This window comes from Quercus robur, chromosome 11 (genome assembly GCF_932294415.1).
Source record: "Quercus robur chromosome 11, dhQueRobu3.1, whole genome shotgun sequence".
Lineage (NCBI taxonomy): Eukaryota > Viridiplantae > Streptophyta > Magnoliopsida > Fagales > Fagaceae > Quercus > Quercus robur.
The window spans coordinates 17,787,225-17,813,378 of NC_065544.1; the positions used below are offsets into that span (position 1 = coordinate 17,787,225).

At 36.6% G+C, this 26,154-nt stretch overlaps 1 protein-coding gene and 1 pseudogene across 1 annotated transcript in view; both read right to left on the minus strand.

The window, feature by feature from the left end:
* LOC126705510 (AAA-ATPase At3g50940-like) overlaps positions 1–13,149 on the minus strand; it is a 57,780-nt gene extending 44,631 nt beyond the window's left edge. The window contains exon 1 of the mRNA XM_050404566.1: positions 13,084–13,149. The gene's annotated coding sequence lies outside the window, so the exon portion shown is untranslated. The remainder of the gene's footprint in view (positions 1–13,083) is intronic.
* On the minus strand, positions 10,604–12,865 carry LOC126705512 (AAA-ATPase At2g18193-like; annotated as a pseudogene).
* Positions 13,150–26,154: the final 13,005 nt, after the last annotated feature.

Sequence of the window (26,154 nt, forward strand, 5' to 3'; positions counted from 1 at the left end):
GAAACGTCAGGTTTTTCCAAAACAGGGGTGGCTCGCGGCTTGACCAAGTCGCGAGATCCAGTCGCGAGTTAACCGTATGGCCAGTTGTCCTATTTTGTCCTGTAGTGCTCCAGCTAGCATGACTGTTCATCTTCCAGCATGCTTGGCACGTGTGCAGCTTCTGGCGGCTTGCAGCCGCGAGTCCACCCGCGAGTCCACCCGCGAGTCCCAGCCGCGACACTCTGTTTTCTTGCACACTCTTGAGCAAACTTCACTCTATCTCACTCACTACCCTTACAACAAACCCACCTAAATACAGGGTTACTAAATGCTGAATTACAAGCAAATTTGGCACGGAATAAAGCCAATTAGATGGTTGAATAAATTCAACCTTACAGTCTTAAAATGGTCTCTGTTGTTAAGTGATAGATTAAAAATGTTATATGTCTAACTAGTAAAAATAAAATATTAATTTCATTTACATAAATGGTCATGTGTACTGCCACGTTAGTCTGCAAAGATAGAAACTTTTACTTCAAAAGTCAACTAGGAGAAGAACATATAAATGCACATTAAGAAAATATTGGGCAGCAGGTTAGCACAAGAAAAAGGAATATACATCATAAAACGGAATAAAAAATTGTTAGTTCAAAGCCTGCAAAGTTTTGATAGAAAGAAAGGGCCTAGAAATGTGCTCTAAGGCAAGCAAGTGAAGCAGAAAGTGTATTAAGAACATGTTCGACCAGTAAACAACTGACCCATGCTTATGATTTTTAACTAAGCAGGAGCATCATTACACGTTTATTTGAATTAGGTTGGAGGCCAACCTCTAGAAGTGACTAGTCACCTGCACCCATATCCTTTTCATACAAAGCAACAATCTGGCCATTATATTATGTAAATGCAAGAACATAATTCTTTAAGCAGATTTTGAAATAGTATGACTATATTTGGGCAAGTTGTAAATCTGAAAAAAAAAAAAAAAAAAAAAGTCCACGCAGGTGATCATAAGCATGGCATCAAGGCCTCAATTGGCCAAGGAAATTGCTGAAGCCACCCCACTTCTTTAAAAGGAGCAATAAGGAAGGGAGATGGCCTCTTAGTTGGAGCTCCAATGCTGCACATACATTAATTTCAAGCTACTAATAATATTGTGAAAAACCAAAACAATCATACCAAAAATAGAACTAATGCAAATCGATGATGTTTAAGCAATCAAAGAAATTAGAATTGGTAAGTTAGAAAAAAACATAATGAATTTTTTGGAGTTGGAATAATTTTGTAAACTTTTACAATTAAAAGAAATTGAATTCTGTACCAAATTAAATTACTACTTTCATTAATTCTGCTTTTTCTTTGAATCAATGTACTTTAGAATTGGGTTTATACCCCCACAAGAATAAGCTTGTTCATTTAGAGAGAGAGGTAGAGAAGTGACAAAGACAGCTACAAGAATGAAACAATGCAACTAAAGGAGACATATCTATACTATCCAAAAAAATAAAAAAGAGGAGACACATCTTGACATTAAACAATGCAGTTGTAACAGAACAGGGACAACACAAAAGAAAATTATTTCAAATTTTTCATTGTGGTACCTTGGCATATTTATTCAAAGAATGAGATTAAGAGGTTCTCATTCTCTTTGTCCTCATTCTCATTTCGAATTGGTTAGGGGATATATATATATATATATATATATATAATTCATTCGGTTATGGTAGCCTATGGTTTTGTCATGTAACACGTTCAAGTGAAATTGTAAAATAGTCCGTGTATCGCACGGGACATCATCTAGTTTAAATTAACTATAAGAGCATTATAGCTAAAGTTAATTTTCACAATGATGATGGACAAATTGAAGCTCTCAACATCGAAATCGATATATACTATCAAAAGAAGTGGTTTATTCCTAACAATATGAAGAAAGGAATGAGGAAGCTACTTTAGCTCTTGAATTAACAGCAATAAGCCTATAAAAACAAGAGCAAATTACACTTTTTCACACTAAACTATTATCTTCATTACACTTAACCCATTGAACTATTAGAAATTGAGTTTTATCAATGATTTCTTTGTTTTCTTTGGTCTCTTTCTGTTTAGAATGATAAAGATTGACAGATATCAATCTATGGAAACCAAACAATGACTCATTCCTTATTCCCATGGCTGAACCAAATGGGGCACAACCCTAAAACCCTGTCCACGCTCAAATACAGATGTTCTGGTGTAAGTTCTCATTTTTTTCAAATGAATATTCTCACTTATTACTTCACAACTCATACACCGTTCATAGAAGCATTTCATCAAACCCATAATTTGCTTTACAAACCCACAAACGAAAATAAATACAGAAAATTAAAACAAACCCAAAACAAATCAGTGAAAATACCATGAAACAAGATACACAAACAAATCAAACAAAATCCACAAACAAATCAAATGAAACCCCAACAAACTAGATTAAATATCAATGTAATCCAGATATTAACACTTTTTACACTAATGAAACCCAATCAAATGCTCAATCAGTTAAAAAAATTTAATTTCCCAAACAACCAAACAGAATAATATAATATACATGCATTCACTGAAATGACATGAACCACCAAAACCCAGAAAGATCCAAATTTGAAAAACGAAATAGGTAACATCATGAAATTCCAAAACCTAAGATTGAAGTTGGAGAAAGAGAGAGTACCTTAGGCGCACGGTGGTTCAATGGGAGCAGTACTGACTTTGAGTGCCTGACTGTCAATGGAAGCAGAACTGAGTTTCGGTGGCTGAGTGTCAATGGGAGCAGCACCTTTGGCACGGCGAGTTTGAGAGAGCAGAGTGTCTGAGAGTGAGTTGATTTTGAAATTTTCACAGTGAGGGGAAGAGTTTGAGAGAGCGGAGTTTGAGAGAGCGGTGTCTGAGATTGAGAGATTTTGAACGGGTCTGAGACTGTAGATTGTTTTAAGTGGGAAGGGAAAAAAACGTTAAAGCAAAAGTGAGTTTATAAAACTCGATTTTGGAAATCGAGTTTTATAAACTCGCTATCCAAGTGGAAACTTTCGCCTTGTCAGCAACTGAAAAACAACAAAAACGAGTCTTAAAAGCTCGATTTTTAATTGAATCTCGAGTTTAAGAAACTCGAGATGCTATTATTACAAATTCTTTCGCAACAAGACAACTAACAAAATACTTAGCATATTACAGTTATTTAGAAACGAAATTCTTGAAAATCCTCAGAAACCTGTCTGTCATTGTTCTGCTTCCAATTCCAAAACCAAAGCCCTAAAGCAAAACTATTATAGGGATATGTCTGTTTCCTTCTCTTCCCTCAAAAAATTCTCTTTTCTGTAGTCTTCTTCTCTCTCTCTCTATATGTCTTTCTCTTTGTATTATTTTGGTTTTGAAGTAATGGGTTATTGTTGCAGAACCTTTATTGGAACCAAAGGGCAACTGTGTTGTGGAGAAGTACATATTTTGTGAGGAGTATTGCTGTTAAAGCAGGCCCAAAGAGAATATTTGAAGTCTCAAATAGAGAAGATAATTTGAAAGTGTAATCCTGATTATATTCTTCTCAAGCGAGCCAGATGGTGTATTGAGATTATTTGCAACTGCTTCTAACAGCATAATTATAAGAATGAGACCCAAAAAATGCCATTAATTGTGTAACTTGTCTTAATGCCATCGATGGGGACTGGTTGAAGCCTAAGATAGTAAGATTGTAGGTATGAGGTCAGTGGCATGTTTATTAAAAAAGGCTCTCGAAGGGGAAGCTATCTCTGTTCGTTATGGATATGGCATAAGATCAGTTGAAGCCTTGAAGGCTTGTAACTGAAGCTTTGCTTGAAGAGATATTTATTTGCTTATTTTCTTAATAAGCTTCAGCCAGCTAGGGTGGCTTCACTTTGGCTATGTAAAATGGTTATACATGAGAACTTCTATTTTTCAATTTATGGGGTTGGTTCTGTTACGGCATAAGCCTTTGTGACTTTTCTGACACTTTAAAAAGACTATAATATGCTAGATGTAACACATACTGAAATACTCAGAAGAGAATATAAGTATTTTTTAATTAAATTATTTATTTTCATGCTGCTAATTTGATAGAGGTATTGATTTTAAGTGAAAATATGCAGGCCGTTATTCTTTCCGAGTCTGGATAGCTTCAAGAAATTAATGATGGCGTTACAATTGCTCGATCCATAGAGCTTTCAGATGCAATTGAGAATGCAGGAGCGATGCTAATCCAAGAGGTCATTCATGGTTGCTAGATAATTCTCTCCCCTGTTGTTGTATTGATGTTTTTTGAGACAAAAGCAATCATAGGTATGTAAATCTTCATATCCTGCTTGCAGGTTGCAACTAAAATGAATACTTTGGCTGGTGACGGTACAACTACTGCAACTGTTTTGGCTCGAGCAATGATCAAATCTGGGATGCTGGCAGTTACTTTCAGGGCTAACTGGGTTTCTTTGAAGAAAGGAATGGATAAGACTGAAAGAATTGGTCAAGGTCTTGAAGAAGTAAAGTGCGCCAGTAAAAGGAAGAGATGATATAAAAGGTATTTCTTTCCTTTGCATTTTGTAAATTAAAGGCAGAGTCAGAAATATTTAGAGCATGTCTTGTGAATTAGGTTTGTGCCCCTCTTTGCATTTTTTAATTAAAAAAATATAATTACTTGTCAAAAACAAAATCTTGAAACTGCATTTTGCCACATTATTGCAGCTGTGGCCACAATTTCTTCTGGAAATGATGAATTTTTTGGGAACTTAATTGCTGAAGCTATAGAAAAGATTGGCCCCGATGAGTCATCTCTATTGAGTCATCTTCATCATATGAGACCTCTGTAATAATAGAAGGAGTGAAGGTAGGTCATTAAAGATGATTTTTAATTGAAAAGATTCATGACCATCTCAAAGAAAGGAAAACTAAATTAGAAAGGAAAGAAAATGGGTCAGAATGTAATTTGAATCGAACCATAATTTTAGAATGAAAATAAACTTTATAAACCAGCAATGAACTAATTACCCCACTGTTTGTTTTTTTTTTTTTTTTGGAAAATAAACAGACTAAAGAAAACCAGCATCGAGGTTATAGTATCAATCTATTGAAAGTTCATTCCTTCTTAAGGCACAGATAGATAAAATTCATAAAAGGTTGTACCCAGTTCAGGAAGCTCCCAATTCTGTGCAGTCATGACACAAATTGATGCAATTGAAAAATTGTTGTATTCATTCCTCAGCTGACAAGTAGATACTACTACTTTTAATCATGTTAATCAGTATTTATTTTCATTTCTACATTTTCTTAGCAACAGAATGTATCATAAACTGAACAAGGACTAGGTGCATATAACTAACACCACCCTTTGGCCACCATCAAAACCAAGGCCTAACACAACCCCAAACTTCCACAACAAGCCCTAAACCACTACCTCTGGCTTAGAATTGACACCTACAGCCTCGGATTTGCCACCTCCACAACCCCAAAACACCACCCTTTGGCCACCACTTTTTTTCTAATCCAAATCCCTCCTATTTTTTGTCAAATCTTTGCCCTTGTGTGCCAGTTTTTGTAGTGGCAAATTGTGGTGGTTCTTGGCTGCTGGAGATGGTGGTGTGGTTGTGTGTTGGCAAGAGTGAGAGAGGAAGAAGCAGAAGAAGATAAGGTAGAAAAGAAAAAGAAAATAAATATCAAATAAAAAATAAAATGTTTTTTTTAATAATAAATTTTACTTTAAGAAGAATAATGTGTGAAGCACTTGACAACATTTTCCTTCCATTGAGCCATCAGAAGGAACAATTTGGCAGTTTCCCAAACTTCTGCAGTTAAAACTTGATATTAGAACATCAGAGGTCTGTTTAATTTTGACCTAAAGTTGGAGGGGTCTTTTTGCATTTTTTCCCTTTATCTCTGATTCCTAGTTTTTTTTTTTTTTTTTCCTTTATTCCCTTTCTTTTAATTCCATTAGATATTTCTGGACAGGCTGTAGGAACTACTCCATAGCAATTATCAGTAGTCCTATTTCCCTCCAAGACTTGAATCCCTTCTTCATTAATGATTATGCATCCCTTCTTTGAGAATTGGACAAGGAAATCCTCATCACATATTTGAGTGATGCTTAAGAGATTCGCCTTCAGCCCTTTGATGTATAAGACATCTTTCAATAGAGGTAATCTCGATATCTCAATAGTCCCTTTGCTGAGAGCTTGAGCATGACTCCCATCACCAACCTTCTCTTTGAGTGTCTTAAACAGTGATTTATCTCCTGTCATATGACGAGAACAACCGCTATCAAGATACCATAAGCATGAGTTAAATACCTTCAATGAGGTGTGCACAAATAGACAAGCATGAGACAAACATTCTTGACCTTCAAACAGAAATTTATCTTCAATTTTCATGCTTCTGTTAGATTGAATTTTCTTTTTCAGATTATCAACCTTCTCACACAATATCTTTTGTACTTCTTAATCAAAGAGTTAGATTCAGATAGGCTATTGTGTAAGATGTGATTCTTATTCTCAAAATATTTCAGCATGTGAACAAACATCCTAGCATGTTTCTTTGTTTTTAATAAGTCTAAGAGTTCATTGATAGGACACCCTTCAAACACACTTATAGAATCATTATCACAAACATTTAAACCACAATTCAGCATGGCCTTTTCCATAGCTGCATCCATAGCAACGGGGTCTAGGATCGCACTTAGGTAATTAAACCCCGGCAAGTGCACCTGCTCTGATACCAAATGAAAGTTCAATTAATGTATAAAACACTATGAATGTTTAAACCCCCAATGAACAAATTACCAATTCAAGCTTAGTATCAAACAATTAATGTGTGGAATATGAACATAAGCTAAATACAGAAGTGATAAACAATCTAAACCAAATAAAATCACATCTACAGCAAAAATTAAATGGCAAAGATTAAGGGAAGAGAGATGCAAACACAAGGACAACACAATGATATGTTATCGAAGAGGAAACCGAAACCCTTGGCGTAAAACCTTTTCGCCGCCCTCTAAGCAATAAATAATCCACTAAAGAATGTAGTTGGGATACATGAACAGCAGAAGACCCTCTAAGCCTAATCTACCCAATGTACCTAAGCCCTCCAAGCTCCTACTCCAACGAGGTTACGCCGAACCTATTTCTTCTTTAGCTTACCGGATTCCGCTACTTAACCATAGCATCAACCAATATGAAATTGGTCCCTTCTTAACTGCTTCCCAAACACCAAATGACATTCTCACAGATATAGGTATGGTGAGAAAAGGTTTTGGTAATGTACTTCTCAAGGATGTAACAATGGAAAGGAAGAGAGTAGAGGAATTTGAAGGGTCTCTATGTGAAGATTGTGGATGAATCAATCTTGTTTTTCTCTAGGGTTTCTCTCTCAAAATTCTCTCTGAAAGCTCTCTATATTTCGTGGGTATAAGGGTCTATATATACTAGGGTGAGAAAGAAATGCGAAGAGTCAGTTTTTCCCAAACAGGGTGGTCTAGTGACTTGGCCTCGCAACTGGACTGAGTTGCGAGTTCAAGTCACGAGCTAACGGCCTGACCAGCTTGGGACTTTTGTCCTGTAGTGCAACAGCTGGCATGACTCTTCAGCTCCCCTGCATGCTTCATACGTGTGTCAGCTTTGGCGGCTTGCCAATCGCGAGTCAACCGCGAGTCTCAGTCGCAACTCTTTGCATCTTTGCACAATCTTGAGCATTTCTTCACACTCTCTCACTCACTATCCTTACATGATTCCCACCTAAATACAGGGTTACTAATTGCTAAAATACAAGCAAATTTGGCATGGAATAAAGCCAACAAGATGGTTGATAAAATTCAACCTTACAGTCCATATTCAAACATTCAAACTCTTTCAACTTTTAAAGGGAATTTTCAGCAAGTTTCTTATATTTCTTAACCAATTTGTTGGATTCATTGAGCTTAGTAATCAAATAATCATTTTCACAAAATAACTTGCTCAAATCTTTATGAAACTTCTTAGCCTTTTTCTTGAAGAGTTTGATGTTAGGAATATCAACAACACTCAAAGATTCATGTAACATAGCATCACAATCATGAGGATTATCACTCATAGAGACATTTTTACAAACACATGGTATGTTACATTTATCAACATCCAAAACATGCACAGAGGCATATAAAGTACTATCTATGGCAAATAACACAAGGGGTCAAGGATCACACTTAGGTATTTAAATCAAAACAAGTGTACCTACTCTGATACCAATTGAATGTTCAAAATGTGTATAAAACACCTATGAACGTTTAGACCCCCAAATTACAAATTACAAATTACCAATTCAAGCTTATTATAAAACAATGTATGTGCGGAATATGAACATAAGCTAAACACAGAATTGATAAAACAATCTAAACCAAATAAAATCACAACCACAACAAAAATTAAATGGCAAAGATTAAGGGAAGAAAGATGCAAACACAAAGACAACACAGCGATGTGTTATCGAAGAGGAAACCGAAGTTCTCGGCGTAAAACCTCTCCGCCGCCCTCCAAGCGGTAAATAATCCACTAGAGAATCAAGTTGGGATACATGAACAGTAGAAGACCCTCCAAGCCTAATCTATCCAGTGTACCTAAGCCTTCCAAGCTCCTACTTCAACGAGGTTACGCAGAACCTTTGTCTTCTCTAACTTATCGGATTCTGCTATAGCCCATAGCATCAACCAATATCAATTGGTCCCTTCCTAACTGCTTCCCAAGCACCAAAAAGTCTTCTCACAGATATGGGTATGGTGAGAAAAGGATTTGGCTAATGAACCTTTCAAGGATGTAACAATGGAGAGGATGAGAGTTGAGGAATTTGAAGAGTCACTATGTAAAGATTGTGGATGAGTCAATCTTGTTTTTCTCTAGGGTTTCTCTTTTAAAATTCTCTCTGGAAGCTCTCTATATTTCGTGGGTATAAGAGGTATTTATACTAGAGTGAGAAAGGAATGCGAAGAGTAAGTTTTTCAAAACAAAGTGGACTGGCAACCTAACCTTGTGACTTGACTGAGTCATAAGTCCAAACGGTGAGTTAACTGAATGGCCAGTCTAGACTTTTTGTCCTGTAGTACTACAATTGGCATGACGGTTCAGCTTCTCTGCATGCTTCACTCGTGTGCATCCTCTAGCTGCTTGCCAGTCGCGAGCCACCCGCGAGATCCAGTCGCGAGTCCTTACTTTAGTGCACAGTTTTGAACATTTTTTCACACTCTCTCACACACTACCCTTACATGATTCCCACCTAAATACAGGGTTTCTAAGTGCTGAATTACAAGTAAATTGGCACAGAATAAAGCCAACAAGATGGTTGATTAAATTCAACCTTACAATTATCCTTCAAGCCAACTGTATTGGAACAACATTGATCTTGGTATGTAAAAGTACAAATTTGGACAAAGATAAGGACTTGGAAAAAATGTTTGCTAATTGGTCCCAACTGAACTCAAGAAAAGAAGAAAAGAAAAAGATGATAAGAGATTTATTGGCTATCATAACTCAAACTAAAGTGAAAGTCAATTTCAACATGCGTTGAGCGAGCATGGCAACAGGAAAGGTATATTGCCCTCAATGTTATCCTTCATCCATTGCCTTTGTTTTCAGTAACAATATTAGATTAACATTCGCAATTGGTTGTCTCCCTTGTTCCTAATTTGAGCTCTAGGAGTGCAGCCCGTATTGAATTTGAGTAGCCCATTGGCATCAGTGGTTATAAAAGGTACACATTTCATTAGTGAAGTGCACTTCCAAAAACTATAATCCAAGTGAAACATTGAAAAAGACGTGGCATGTGTTGCATTTTTTGACATGACATCCATTGATACTGTAAAGTCGACAGACAAAATGAATTGGATTTCTAATCTTACTTTACATTTGAGTAATGCTAGTGTAAACATGAAGAAATTAAGTTATTATATATTACAAAAAAACCATCATTTTTTTTTAAACTTAAGGATCATCAAACAAATAAAAGACAAAAGAAGGGAGAAGTGAAAGGGTGAGACTGATATACATCTTTGACTTGCATAGTTTTTTTCAAAGAACAGAAAATAACCTCCAAAGACTTTTATATGCTTTCTCACCAAAACATTAAATGATTAAATACTAATTAAAATATGAATATTCAATGGTGGTAGGGCTGTAACTAAATGAGAGAGGGGAGGGCTGTTACACATAAAAAGAGTGGGAGTCAACATTGCCAGCAATAAAAGTAAAGTGGTCCAGACATATAGCAGCACACATAAAAAGCGTAATGCAAAATATCCATTCAACAAACATGTAATTCTTTTCTAAATCACCAACATCTCACACACATGGTCACATAATTTGCACAAGTACATAATCAGATTCGCAGCAGTGCACACCCGCACATTGATACGATGCATATTATTTCACAAAGAGAAGAAAAACTCAGAAATGAGGGGAAGAACAAATAAGGATCACCACCAGCAGGGAGTGACTGATGGTCACCCAGAGGATAAACTTAAATGCGATTTGACAAGATCTAGAATGGCTTGGGAACATTTTGCCTCTGCAGCCATTGCATCCTCAAGTTTTTTTTGCTTGAAAAGTTTAACAAGCACCTCAACATTATCATCAGTATGATCACTCTTCAAAAGTTGCTCTGCCTCTGCAGCCTTTGCATTCATAATTTTATTCTGCTCGAGAAATTTCACAAATCCTTCAACATCAACATCTGTATCATCATCACTCTTCAAAAGTTCCTTCAACTCTGCAGCCTATGCTTTCTGAAGTGTTTTTTGCTCAAGAAATTCGACAAGTCTTCCGAGAACAACATCAGTAGATTCAGTACTACCCTTCTTTAAAAGTACCTCTGCAATTTCAGCTGGGGTAACCTCTACATTCCCAAACAATCCTTCAATATGACCATAGAGTTCGTGGTCACAATTGAAATCAAGATAATTAGAAGCTAAAATCTTTAACCCATCCATGGTGTAATATGACATGTGCACATGCATATCCATGCGGCCTGGGCGCAACAACGCAGGATCAAGCCTGTCCTTATGATTGGTGGTGAACACAATAATTCGCTCATCTCCACTGCTCGACCATAAACCATCTATCACGTTCAATAAACCCGCTAGTGTGAACTGAAAAAATAGCTAAATACCATTAGATGGAATAATTAGATAATGGTAATGGTTGTTGACATGGTGCATAGCATATGTACTCAATAAAAGTTATAATCAATACACAAAACTCTTTAACTTCCAGGGGGTTTAAGAGATATGACTGCTATGCAATTTTATTCCCATTCCTATTCTATTTTTCTGTTGAAATATTCTAATTCGATTCTCAGACTCAAACCCAGCAATACATGCATGCGTCCAATAGTAGGAAAAATCTTCTAGCAGGATAAAAACTAATTAGACTCATTGAACTAAATATCTCATCAAAATTATAGCCATGTCTAACAAAAAGAGGTTCACACACTTAGAATCATTATAACAATTTTTCGTTTTGAAAAAATAGTTTATATTGAGACTTATTGTACTCATTTATAGTCCATTTCAATCTAATAAACATCAAATGTCAGACCCAATATACATCCAACTGTCTGAAGTGTATAACAGTTAACTATATATATATATATATTGTAGTAATTGCAACAAAATTTTATGAGAGTAAAGAATGCTAACCGAGAATTCTTTTTTCTTTTTGACATTGAAGTTTGTACCGCAATCGATATCCTCGATTACCAGTATTGAGCGATTAGTTGTTGAGAGCAATATACTTCTCAAGCCTTCATTTGAAAGCATACCGGACAGGTTCAAATCATAGATATTAAACTTGAGGTAATTAGCCATGGCAGCAATCAAGCTTGATTTACCGGTACCGGTGGGCCATAAAGCAAATACCCTCGCTTCCATGCCTTGCCAACTTTCTCATATAAATCCTTCCCTTCAAGAAACCTGTCCAAATCATCCTTGAGCATCTCCTTCTGCTTTGGATCCATTGCCAACTTCTCAAACGTAGCTGGATGTTCAAGATTAACATAACCCCAATGTACATTACGATCATGATCATATTCACGATTGAAATAACGACGAACTTGTTCATTACAGGTATAAATTTTCACCAGATTTTCTTTGTTTTGAATTTCCTCATAACGATTTACCATACCAGATAAATAAGACTCTAGCACAACCATTTCGTATCCCCTATCAAAGGAAAGCTCAAAATATTTCTTTATAATATTGAAACCCTCTTCTTTTTCTGTACGTAACTTCCATTCGAGTGTAATTTTTCTGAAGTTATCAATAACCAGTACATCCTTTATGACATCAACGATTGATTCCTTTTGCCTATCTTCTTTGCTTACCTTGAAGCGTCTTGGCTTTGTTGAATCCCAAGTCAGGGTTAGTTTTGTTGAATTATGAATCAGGGTACGTAGGTAGGCTCTGGCGGCCTCATAGATTTGGTTGCTAGTGAGATCACCTTTCTCTTCAATGACGACAGTGACTCTAGGCGTAGAGAATCTAGCGAGCCAATTTTTAAAGGTTGAGACCAGGTAATTGCTGACTTCAACAGGTATGCGTTCTTTTGCAAAGGGACTTAGTACAATCACAACAGCAGCCGTGAAATATGGTGCCAATGTTTTAAGCATCTCCATGATACTAAACATGGTTTGGGGGTATGGGTGTCCACCAATCACCTCTTCCAATATCCTGTAAAAATGAGAAGAATGCGGTCAATGATACTACTTTTTTATGGCTAGAGGGCTGCAATATAGGAGTTTGGACACCAAGTATTTCTTGGTTTTGTTTATACAATCTGGTTAAAATTATGAAAGTTTTGAGTCACTTCACAAAGAGGACATCTGCCATAAATTTGTTGGGATAAGTCTCCATTTATATATGTGTATATAAAATTTAAATATAACCTGAAGTAAAAAAAATAAAATCACGCAAGAGCAGCAAGAAAATTAATCACACAAGATTGAAAACCCTCTAAATAATATAGAGGGAACAATTTACTATAATAAAATAGAGAATGCAATGCTCAAGTTTATGTCCAAAACTTAAGTTCACAATAAATTTGAAAAATACAATAATACCTCTCTAGAAACCTAGTGAAACCAAGATCGCAACAAGATCTCCACTCTAAACAAAGCACTTTTTTTTTTTTTTTTTAGATCTTCACACAGCTTAATTTCACTCAATGCATGTTCCTCTATATTACATCAATTTTTATAGTCCCAGCTGCATCACTATTCCTGAGCTTTTCCCACAGGGCTAGAGCAATTGATGAGAAACTTTGTGTGGTTGAATAAGATTCAAATGTGTGGCTGAGAGCAAAAAGTTGAGAAATTATAAGATCCTCATGGTGGACAATTGACGTGATCTACCATTCCATTAAAAGACTCCCACTTGTTTAAAATTGCTAAGTAAAAAAAAATTTTAAACAAAAACTAATTACTAACTTAGCAATTTTAAACAAGTAGTAGTTTTTTAGTAGAATGGTGGATAAGTGACGCAGTCCACCAGAGGAGTGTATAATTTCTCCAAAAAGTCTGGTATAAAATAATTAGTAGTTAAGGAATTGTGACATAATTCATTCTATATAGTTTTAAATAGTTAAGGAAATGAGACATAATTATTTTTTATAGTTGGTGATTACTGTGAAGTATTACATAATTAAGGAATGAGAATTAGTGTCAGGTGACCACAACGTAGTCTTTTTTTGGGTGAGAGTGTGATAACTAGGGAGCTTAAAGGAAATAACAGAGAAATTTAATTTAGTTCTGAATCACATTCAAATGGGTAGAGCATAAGAGTAAAATAATATTTGGCCTAATTACTTGCGCATCACGCTCTTTGATATGAGCACAAATCTAGTGTAGGCTAGACCCATGGTTTTGAAATCCGGACTGGACTGGTTGGTCGGACTATAGTAACCAGAAACCAGTCATCAATCGGGTTCTTTAGAAGTATAAAACCGGAAAATTTTAATTTGCAGGGAACCGTTTGGACTGCAATCAAACCTCCTGGTTTGCAAGACCGGACACGGTTTTACCGGTTGGATAACAAATACTTTGAAAAAAAATCTACGGTGGTCTATCTCATTTTTCTTCACTAGAAGCCAAAGCTTGACATCTTATTTAGCCAAAATGCTTAACCGTACCGGAAAATTAGATACCTAACCGGGAAAAAAAAAAGAGAAAAGAATAAGAGGTTGATTTAACACACAATAACCCATAAATTCTCCTCCTCACATCGATTTGGGATCTTTTCATCTTGGCCTAACACTTGTGATAGCGAATCTGGCTGGTAGTGAACAGCGGCACCGACATTGAAGTAATGAAACAGAGTTGAATGCCTAATCTAAGAAAGAGGGAGAGAGAGATCAAATCTGAAAACATGTTTTGGCTAATGGAAGGGAAATAGTTTTATGTTGGAGAGAAAAATCTGAAAATTTGGGCGGTGGGAAGAGCAAGTCACGTGAGATAAAGAGAGTCTTAGAAGTTTAAGTTGTGTTGTTGGACCGTGTGCCTTACCAATCCATCCAACGACCAGTTGGTAAAGGATGAGGGGGCACAAATCTTTTATAGCATTCGATCGCAGACCAAGCCCATTGGTATTGGAGCGAATTGTGAAATGCCTCACAATCCCTCCCTCACAATGCGGCTCCAACGACTCAAACCTATGACTGGGCTTTGATACCACTTGTCAGACCGTGTGCCTTACTGATCCATCCAACGACCAATTGGTGAAGGATGAGGGGCACAAATCTTTTATAGCATTCGATTGCAGACCAAGCCCATTGGTATTGGAGCGAATTGTGAAATTCCTCACATGTTTGAAATGGGAAGTTGTACTGGTCAGTAAGTTAACGTGTGTGGAGTAAAAAGCTGACAAAAGGTACTTGAAAGATGGGCAAAATTTTGAGTTCTTTGGCTTTATCACCCACCATTTTAGTTTTTCAAATTATTTAATATTTTTCTACCAATCCCCTCTCATGTAATATCTCATTTCTCACCCATCATTTAGTTTGTTACATTTTTTTGGCCTAAAAGTATTAAAATATAAAAGTTGTGAAAATATATTTGAAAGAGATTTACTATTCTATATTTTTTTTTGAACAAATATTCTATATTTTTAGATCAATATGGTTTATTTTTATAAATTTGTTACATTTTTTTACTTAATTATTAAATTAATTATGACGTCATCATGGTTCGACTCCGGTTCGACCTCGGTCCAACCTCAAAAACCTTGAACGTCTTCCTTTTACGGTTTATTAAACGGTCCGGGTTTCAAAACATAGCTAGACCTAGCAAGGAATACGATTTAGTACCGTACCTGCCGATATTTTTCGTTAATGAGATTTAAGAGTGTTAGGTTCTAAAGACTTAGGAACTAATGTATTTAGAACTCTAATATGTAATGTTGACAAACCATAATCAAAACAATTGTTAGTCGTGTTTAGACTTGCTCAAAGTGTGTGCATTGTATGTAAAGTTGGAATTGAGTGGCTGCAGAAGTATTAGTGACTTTCGGCCTAGCTTGATCGATCGAAGAACAAGCTCAATCTATCGAATCTCGGGCAGAATGTTTTTTCTGCAAATTTTTCCAACTCAGCCCTAGCCTATTAAAACGTGTAGGGTTTTATGTTTTGCCCTAAGTATAAAAGGCAAACCCTAGCCACGTTTTAGAGGTTGCTCTAGTTTCTGTGTGTGTGAATCTCTTGTGAGATCTAGAGGTGGTTGCCTTCACACATGCTTAGGATTATCAAGAATGAGATTTCATTGAGAGCTTGATGATCATTCAGTTGATGCACTAAAAGCTTAAAGAAACACAAGCGGGTGTGCTTGTACTTGCTGGAGAATCCAAGAAAGAAGGAGTCCGTGGTCTCGGAGCTTGCACCTGGTCGTGTCAGTAAGTTTCTACTAGTGGGTAGCAATAGGATGTTAGTGGTCTAAGTCTTATTGTAAAACTTCGATTTTTCATAATGGATTCAGGTTTACCTTAAGGATAGCTAGGTTAAATCCTCCCCAGATTTTTACCGGTTTGGTTTCCTAGGTCATCATATCATTGTATTATTTATATTTCCACTGCTATGCATGATATGTTTGTTTGATTGTGATAACCTAGATCTAGAATTTGGACTAAGTAATAACTTGGCTAATTAACTAGGTTAATCCAATTGTGTTTTAAGGGGTCTAAAAACACATAAGTGATATCAGAGCAGGTAGCTCTCTTGTTGCTGATCTTTTGATCTCTGAGCTGATCCTTGACCCCTGTTGTCGTGGATTCTTGGAAAATCTTTTTGCTTATTTATCAACTTGCTTACTTGTTGTCTTTGTCTCTTGTTGCTTTTGTTAAATCTTTCCTTGAGCTTTTTGGTCTTATCACATGTGATAATAATTACTTGTGTTATACTGCTTTAACCGCCTTAAAGGCACATGATTCTTGTCTTTGGTATTTGGATAGTGGTTGTTCCAGGCATATGACAAGAAACAAAGGATTATTCAAGACTCTTTTTGAAGGAAAGATTGGGATAGTCACTTTTGGAGATGGAATCAAATCTGTGACCAGAGACATTGGAACTGTGGACATTCCAAGGTTGCCAGTCTTTGAAGATGTTTGGTATGTTGATGGATTGAAGGCAAATTTACTCAGCATCAGTCAGATTTGCGACAATGGACTGAATGTTCTCTTCACTAAGTATGAATGTGAGATACTTGATGGAGGAGGTGACTGTATGTGTGTTGGTGTAAGGACAGCTGACAACTGTTATGGTTTAACACCAAGTATAAGCAACAAATGCTTTAGTGCAAAGATTGATCAAGTTAATTTGTGGCATCAACAGTTGGGACATGCAAGTCATAAGTAATTAGAGAAGATTTCCAAATGTGAAGTAGTTATTGGTTTACCTAAGTTTGAGAAGATAGATAAGTGCATATGTGGACCATGTCAGATAGGTAAACAGGTGAAATCCAAACATCCATTTGTAGCTAGTGTTCAAACTTCAAGACCTCTAGAGTTACTACACATTAATCTTATGGGTCCTGCCAGAGTTCAGAGTTTAGGTGGAAAGAAATATATTCTAGTGGTTGTGGATGACTTTATTAGATATACTTGGGTTGTGCTTTTTAAAGATAAAGTTGAGGCTCCTGAAAAATGATACATCTGTGTAAGAAATTGCAAGTTGAGAAAGATACTGTGATAGCCAGAATCAGAAGTGACCACGGAAGAGAATTTGAGAATACCAAGCTGGCTATCTTCTACAATGATTAAGGCACACATCAACAGAATGGAATAGTGGAACGGAAGAATAGGGTTGTTCAGGAGATGGCTCGTGTCATGCTACACAATAAAAAGTTGCCCAAGTCCTTCTATGGAGAAGCAGTTAACACTGCTTGCCATACACTCAACCAGGTGTATTTCAGACCTGATTCCAAGAAGACTCCTTATGAACTCTGGAGAGGAAAGAAGCATGTTGTTAAGTATTTCAGGATATTTGGTAGTGATTGTTACATTCTACGTGATAGAGAGAACCTAGAAAAATTTGATGCAAAGAGTGACAAGGGATATTTTTGGGATACTTCTCTACTAGTAAAGCATATAGAGTGTATAATCTGAGAACCAAAACAGTCATGGAATCTTCAAATGTTGTGATCAATGATGAAGTATGTTCAGAAACACATTCAAAAAATACTGCTCCGGTTCAAGATAAGCCTATGGAGGTTAATGACTCACTTCTTGTTGATTATGTTGGGAAGCATAGTGATAAAGAGTTAATGGTGCTAAATGATGCAGTTTTTGTGCCATCAAGTCCGGAACCATCTACACCGGTTCATGAGACTCAACAAGCACAACATGAGTTTAGTCCTTCATCAGAACAAAAAGGTACCTCCACATCTCTAGTCAAAGGTCCATCCTCTAGAGTAAGGCTAAATCATCCTACCACAAACATATTGGGAAGTTTGAATGATAATATGAGATTAAGATCAAAAGCCTTAAGTGTAATTACACACTCATGCTATCTGTCCCAATTTGAACCAAAGAAGGTAGATGAAGCACTTTAAGATGCTGATTGGGTAAATTCTATGCATTAAGAACTTCATCAATTTGTTCGGAATGATGTGTGGGAATTAGTTTCTCGACCAAAGGGTGTAAATGTGATTGGAACTAAATGGATCTTTAAGAACAAGTCAGATGAACATGGCACTATTATCATGAATAAATCAAGACTTGTTGCTCAAGGTTACACACAAGTGGAAGGGATTGACTTCAATGAGACCTTTGCACCAGTAGCAAGATTGGAATCCATTAGGATACTTTTGGCTATAGCTAGTCATCTAAATTTCAAGCTATATCAAATGGATGTCAAGAATGCTTTCTTGAATGGAATGTTGCAAGAAGAGGTATATGTTGAACAACCGAAGGGTTTTGTTGATGCTCACAAACCGGATGATGTTTATAAGTTGAAGAGAGCCCTATATGGTTTGAAACAAGCTCCACGAGCTTGGTATGATAGATTAATTGCATATCTCACTGAGCATGGATTCAAAAGGGGATCTGCAGATACTACTCTCTTCGTAAGAAAGGATAAGAATAGTTTTGTTATAGCTCAAATTTATGTTGATGATATTGTTTTTGGTGCTATTAATGACTCTCTTGCTCATTCTTTTGCAGATGAAATGAAAGCTATGTTTGAAATAAGTACGGTTGGTGAACTAACTTATTTCTTGGGATTGTAGGTAAAGCAAACAGACTCGGGAATCTATATCAACCAAGCAAAGTACGCAAGAAATCTAGTCAAGAGATTTGGACTGGACAAGGCTGCACATGCTAGAACACCAATGGCTGCAAATGCAAAATTAACAAATGATCCATCAGGTGAGTTTGTTGATGTTACATTATACAGAAGTATGATTGGATGCCTTTTGTACTTGACTGCTAGTCGACCTAATATTGCCTTTACTGTTGGTGTTTGTTCTAGATTTCAATCTAATCCTAAAGTTTCACATTTGAATGTTGTAAAAAAAATCATAAAATATGTTGGTGGAACTTGTGATTATGGATTATTTTATAGTAAAGAGTCTAATCTGTCTCTTGCTGATTTTTTCTGATTTTGATTGGGCTGGTAATGCTGATGATAGAAAAAGCACCATCGGTGGGTGTTTTTATGTAGGAGCCAATCTTGTTACTTGGATGAGTAAAAAGCAAAATTCTGTGTCTTTGTCTACTATAGAGGCAGAATATATTGCTGCTGGAAGTTGTTGCTCACAGCTTCTTTGGCTGAAAAAGGTTTTAACTGATTATGGGATATCCCAAGACACCATGGTTGTTTATTGTGATAACTCTAGTGCTATTGATATTTCTAAGAACCCTGTTCAACATTCTAAGACTAAGCACATAGAGATTAGATATCACTTCATTAGGGATCTTGTTGAAAGAAAGATTGTGTGTCTTGAGTATATCCCTACTGAACGTCAGAATGCCGACATCTTCACCAAACCTCTTGATAGAAGCAAGTTTGAGACACTTCATCAAGTAATTGGTGTGATTCTGTGTCCCTAATCTGTCTTGGCTTTCTTGGTCCTTGTGCTTCATTGCTATATTCTTTGACCCATTGTTCTTTTTTCTTTTTTTGTTTTCCTTGCTTCTAGGATTTGCATTGCATAGCATTCATGCATTTCATTCTAGGTTGTTTTTGTTTATTTTTTTTTAAGTTAAAAAAAAAAAAAAAGGAGAAAAAGGAAGCAAGTTGTGTTTTGCACTATTTTCTTGGTTTTGAAAACAAGGTTGGTCAATTTATTTTCACATAACATGTCTTTTGTACCTTGTTTATCTTTGATGAGCTTACTTATTGCACTTTACTAGTTGAAACTTTGTAGTGCATGTTGTGTGGGAAAGATGTTTATGGTTTTGATCACTTTGTCTTGATCTTGAAGTCATATGTCTTTGACTGTCGGACTTGAACCGTTTGAGAAAGGCATAAATAACCATCTCACCACTATTCACTAGAGAATCATGAACACCTTAGTGCATATCGTAAGATCTTGTGCTCGAGAAAGTGTAGCACATGCACAAAAAGAACATAAGGTGTAACCTCGGTTTAAATGTTAAAATTGGTGTGTACATTATTAGACTTAAAGCTAAATCAAATAAACAAAATTGGTGTGTACATTATCCCGGCTTTTTAATAAGTTTCTAAACAATTAAAATTTGTGTGTACAATATGAGGCAAAATTCAAGAAACTTACATGATTGCAAGCTTATGATTTAGGAGATGTGGGAGTTATATGATGTAACTCTTTAGGTGATAGCCTCTTTCAAATCCTATGTGATGAATTTTATAGACTTTGTGATTGATTGCTATTCACATATCACCTCACATGTATCTCAAGCTTTTGCTAGTTGCACACACTACACAAGTTACTCTTTGCTAAACATTGTACATGTTTTTGTGTGTGTCTTTAGTCTGACCAACCAAGTTTGCAAATACTTTGAGTATTTATGCAAAACAGATTTGATGCTTGAGAATTTATGGAGAATGTTTGAAAATCTTAATTTTGGGAAAACTGGGTTTAAAATTGTTTTTTTTTTTTAAAAAAAAAAAATTTCATCACATACTCATGCATTTTGTTCATCAATTTCAATGCTTTGAGGTGTTTCTAAATTGTGTTGCGTTTTTAAAAAAAAAAAAACTGTGTTTTCTCAAAAAAAAAAAAAAAAAAATTGTTAGCCTCTGTCTGCTTCGATTGATCGAGTCTGTTTTTCGATCAATCGAAATTGGTTTTTAAAAATTTAAGGGAGCCTCTGTCTGTTTCGATCAATCGAAAATCGTATGAGAAGTTTTTAAAAAAACTGATTTTCAATTGAGTCAAACACTTTTTCAAAAAGTTTTTTTAACTTTTCTCTCTCCATATGACTCGGTCAAGGCTCAATCTCAATTTTTTGTCGTTTTCGTCCATTCGTTTTGCAAGGTTTTCCTCTCCCAAGCCCGATAAGACCTTTATACCCTTCCTTTTGCATTTTATTTCATGTTTCATGCATTAATTCATGGTTTTTGGGTAAATTTTCAGACCTATGCAAAATTGAGATTTTTGATGATTCAAGTCAAATTTTTCTAAAATTGATCAATGGGTTTTTGTTCTAGGATGTTATAAACTTGATCTTGATGGTTTAATTTGATCAATTTGCTGAATTTTGAGAAATTGAAATTTCTAGGGCTTATATTTACCCAATTTGGGGATTTTGTTCAAATTGAGTTTAATTGATGAAATTGGCTTGTTAAATTGATGTAATTGATCATTATATTATGTACTCTAACTTGTGTGATGATCAATTGGTCAATTTTTTACAAATTGAACAAGTGGTTTTTCAAATTTTGGGGTTTTTGTTAGAAACTCTATGCTCAAGCCAATTTTATAAATTTGAACTTAAATTGAACTTAGTTTCACTGCATTAAAGCATGCATCATGACATTTAACTGTTCATGCATCATATAGATTTTTGTTCTATATTTTTTGTGCTAACTTACAGTCTGCCTTTGGTTTTTTTTTTTTTTTTTTTTTTTTTTTTTTGCTTTGTGTCTTTGTCCTTATCCTAGCACCATGCCTAGGAAGACTAGAGCCCATAGGACACCCTCCACTTCCTCTGAGTCTCCCTCTAGGAGTGAGTTGTTTCGGAATGACAAAAGCAGAGAGGTTTATGAGAAGCTGAACAGCAAAAGAAAGATTTGGGCTGAGCGTTCTATTGTGTTAGATGAGCTTGATCCTGCCATTAGGGCAAACTTTGAGAGTAGAGGCTGGTTGTCTCTATTAGAGGTAGATCACCCACCCCCGATCGCCCTGATTAGAGAGTTCTTCTTGAACCTTTCTTGCCACATCTATAATTCCAACACCCTTGTTAGGAGTTGGATATGAGGTGTTGAGTTTACCATTACCCCTAGGATAGTGGCTGAAACTCTTGGGGTTCTAGTCATTAGGGAGCCTGTCTATCCTTATGAGGAGTCTCCACCCCTTGATAACGCTATGTCATACATCACTGGTTCTTCTATCCAGTGGGGTTCTGATCCTTTTCTATCCAGTGGGGTTTTGATCCTTGGATCACGTCCACTGAGCTTACTGAGACTACCTATATTTTCTTTAGGATAGCGTGTCATTCTTTGTGGCCTATTTCTCATCTTCACACCATCCCTCTTGAGCGATGTGTGTTTTTGTACGCCTTTGTTTCTGGTGCGTCTATTAGTTTTCCTCATCTGTTTCTTCGTTCTTTGAATGAAGTTCATAGGAGTTCTGTAGTAGCTCATGCTTTTATTCATCCTATTTTCATTCATAGGATTTTGTTGTTTCTCGGTTTAGTTGACTTCCCTGCTGGTGAGCCCGTACATGTTATAGCTCCCATAGGTGCCACCTTCCTTAGGCAGAGGGCTGCTCATTTGAGAGTTGGCTCTATGCGTCCTAGAGGTGAGTCTTCTGGTGTTGTACCCCCTCATCCCTCTTCTACAGGTGCTACTACAGCTGAGGCATCGGGTGCTGCTGCTATTGTTGCTGATATTCCTCCACCGACTACTTCAGATGATTCAGACATTCGACGTACGTTGGATCATGTCTTGACCGTTTAGGCGGCTCATGGACAGATTTTGGTGGACGTGCTCGATAAGATCTGTGCCTTGCGAGCAGAGTTGGCACAGTTTAGACGATCCCCACCGCCACCTCCTTTTGATGATGGATTTTGATTGCCCTTTGACATTCCGTCACAAAAAGAGGGAGTTACTTTTAGTACATTTAGGACACTTGTAGAGAGAGTTTAGATTGTATCTAGATGCTTCACTTTGTATTTACCTTTTTTTAGCTCTTGATGTATTTTTGTTGGGCTATTCATGTTAGGGGGAGATACATTTATTGTTTTATATGTTTCTTGTTTCACTGCTTATTGATTTATATTTATGAGTTATTCATTGATATATGTCTTTATTTTGTGTTGAGTGAAATTAAGAATTTATTTTGTTTACTTGTATTTTCCACACGTGCGTTTATGCATTTTGTTTAGTGTATCAGGAAATATACAGGTTGATTTAATTGAGCTGCTGTCTACACTTGCAACTGATGGATAGTAGTTAGGATTGGATTTGTTATAATGGGCAATTTTTTGTAAAGGGCTTTTTTTTTGTAAACTTTGAGCTTTTAGTTGTGTTTTGTCACAGATTGCCAAATGGGGAGTTTGTTAGGTTCTAAAGACTTAGGAACTAATGTATTTAAAACTCTAATGTGTAATGTTGGCAAACCATGATCAAAACAATTGTTAGTCGTGTTTAGACTTGCTCAAAGTGTGTGCATTGTATGTAAAGTTGGAATCGAGTGACTGCAGAAATATTAGTGACTTTCAGCCTGGCTCGATCGATCGAAGAACAGGCTCGATTGATCAAATCTCGGGCAGAATGTTTTTTCTGCAGATTTTTCCAACTTAGCCCTAGCCTATTAAAACGTGTAGGGTTTTATGTTTTGCCCTAAGTATAAAAGGCAAACCCTAGCCACGTTTTAGAGGTTGCTCTAGTTGTTGTGTGTGTGAATCTCTTGTGAGATCTAGAGGTAGTTGCCTTCACACATGTTTAGGATTATCAAGAAGAAGATTTCATTGAGAGCTTGATGATCATTCAGTTACTGCACTAAAAGTTTAAAGAAACACAAGTGGGTGTGCTTGTACTTGCTGGAGAATCCAAGAAAGAAGGAGTCCGTGGTCTTGGAGCTTGCACGTGGTCGTGTCAGTAAGTTTCTACTGATGGGTAACAATAGGATGTTAGTGGTCTAAGTCTTATTGTAAAATTTCTATTCTTTCATAGTGGATTCAGGTTTACCTTGAGGATAGCTAGGTTAAATCCTCCTCAGGTTTTTACCGATTTGGTTTTTTGGGTCATCATATCATTGTGTTATTTATATTTTTGCTGCTATGCATGATATGTTTGTTTGATTGTGATAACCTAGATCTGGAATTTAGACTAAGTAATAACTTGGCTAATTAACTAGGTTAATCCAATTGTATTTTAAGGGGTCTAAAAACACACAAAGAGGTTGAAGAAGTTATCCCATTCCTTAAACATTAAGCTTATTCTCTTTTTAGCCAAGAATAAACATGGTTGAATGTTAGGTTATTTGACATTAAAAGACTCTAGAGTCAATTGACTTCATAAGTAAAGTACAATTGATCAGTGAAGTCCCATGTACAAACTAGGATTGAGCAAGGGACCTGGCCCACCCGAAAACCTGATCGACCCGACAGGTTTTGGGCGGGTCTGAGAATATTCGGGTCGGGTTTTGGGCCTAAATTTTGGATTATTTTCGGGTTCGAGTCAGTGTCGGGTTGACGTCAGGTCATATAAATATACTCCTTCAACCCGATTTTTTTTTTTTTTTTTTTTGAAAAAAAACCCTACTTGTTGTTCTCTCTCTGCCTCCCTTAGAGAATGGTTGACGGTGGCAAGTCATATAAACGAAATCAGTGTCTGGCTCACCTAGGTATCCATAATTTTCATCTGGGTCTGCCTCCATGGCCTTGTTATCGCTGATGGTGGTGGTGTTGGCTCTATCACAAAAGAGGGAGCTTGATGAATTGGGTCAGGCTTGATTACCACGACTTTCTGGTCTGTGATGACTTCTTCGGCTGAGTCAAGGAGTGAGTACCCGTCAGAATCGTCACGGGTTGAGGACCAGGAGAGTTCCGGAGGGAATGTAGTGGCTCTAGTCACTGTTGCCGAGGAAGAGGCAACTTTGATCGGTGCGCTGGATTTTCAGGCCGTTGAAGCTGGCCAAGGACATATCGGCTCGGAGATTACCGTGCGTTTCCAGATCTTGTACATGTCGGAGGGAGCGATTTTGCCGACGAAGGGAAAATCGATTTGGCTTATGGAGGGAGCGATTTTACCGTCGCTTGTGCTTGTCTTTGTGCTTGTGCACTATTGAGTTGTGAAGTGAAATGGGTGCTTTGGATGGCTTGGAAGGAAGGTATGTGGGTTTGGCTTGCTGGAGTTTTCTTTTTGTTTTGTTTATTGGGGTTCTCTCTCTTTTTTTATTTATTTTATTTGATCTGTGGAGGCTGAGACTGTATGGCTCAAATTGAGGCATACAGATATTTCGCCTCGTTTTAAAAAAAAAAAAACCCGGGACTCGACCCGATTACAAACCCGTTTTTTTGGTTCGGGTCGGGTTTTAGATAGCCAAACCCAATTTATATCGGGTCGGGTTTTGGGTCACAATAAATCCGACCCGACTCAACCCAAACTCACTCCTAGTACAAACTTATTATTGAAATTTCTTCATGCCTGTGTCATCTTCTTTTCACTTGCTTTTTGTTTTGTCGGTGTGTCATGTTTGTGCTTGCTGAAGTTCTCCCTATTTGTTTTGAAGGAGTTGTCACTTCTTTCTTTCTTTTTTCGGTAAGCGTTGTCACTTCTTTCACGCCCACACATGTGACGCGCTGCATCTTGCACACATTGCTTACAATTTTTTTTTTTTAAAAAAAAAAAAAAAAATGCAAAACTGACATTTTAACTTTCACCCTTTTTCATTTTAGTTCTCTAACTTTCAGTTTTGTCAATTTAGTCCTCTAATTTTCAATTTTTGTCAATGCAGAACTCCATTACATGGTTGTTAGTGGCTCCCGTTAGAACCACTAAAACTATGCCGTTTTGCACTTCTTCTTTTTTTAATAATTCGGAATTAAAAGAAAATAAGAAAAATCTGAAGAAAAAAAAAAAAAAAAAAAAAAAAAAAAAACATTAAGGGGAACGACGACCCCAGAATCAAAACAAAACAAAGAAGAGCCAAATCCCTAACTCGTGTAACTTTGAGAGAGAGAGAGAGAGTGAGCCGGTTTGAGAGAGAGAGAGAGAAAGAGACTGAATTGAGGACTGAAATTACCAGATGCTCAAAAGCTGGTATTTTCTTATTGGTACTTCTATTTTCATATGAAATTTTCTCTTAGCTGTTGGATCTGAAAGTTTTCTTCTTGAAGAAACACAATCCTTACTCTATTGACTTGGTTGAGGGGATTAAGAATCTTTGAGTGAGTGGTGACGTGTGGCATGACCTGCAGGAGACTATTTTGCTTAGCTACACATCTCACCCCTTATGTGCAATTCGTAGGATATTGCACGGGGTGCAATAGTTTTAATT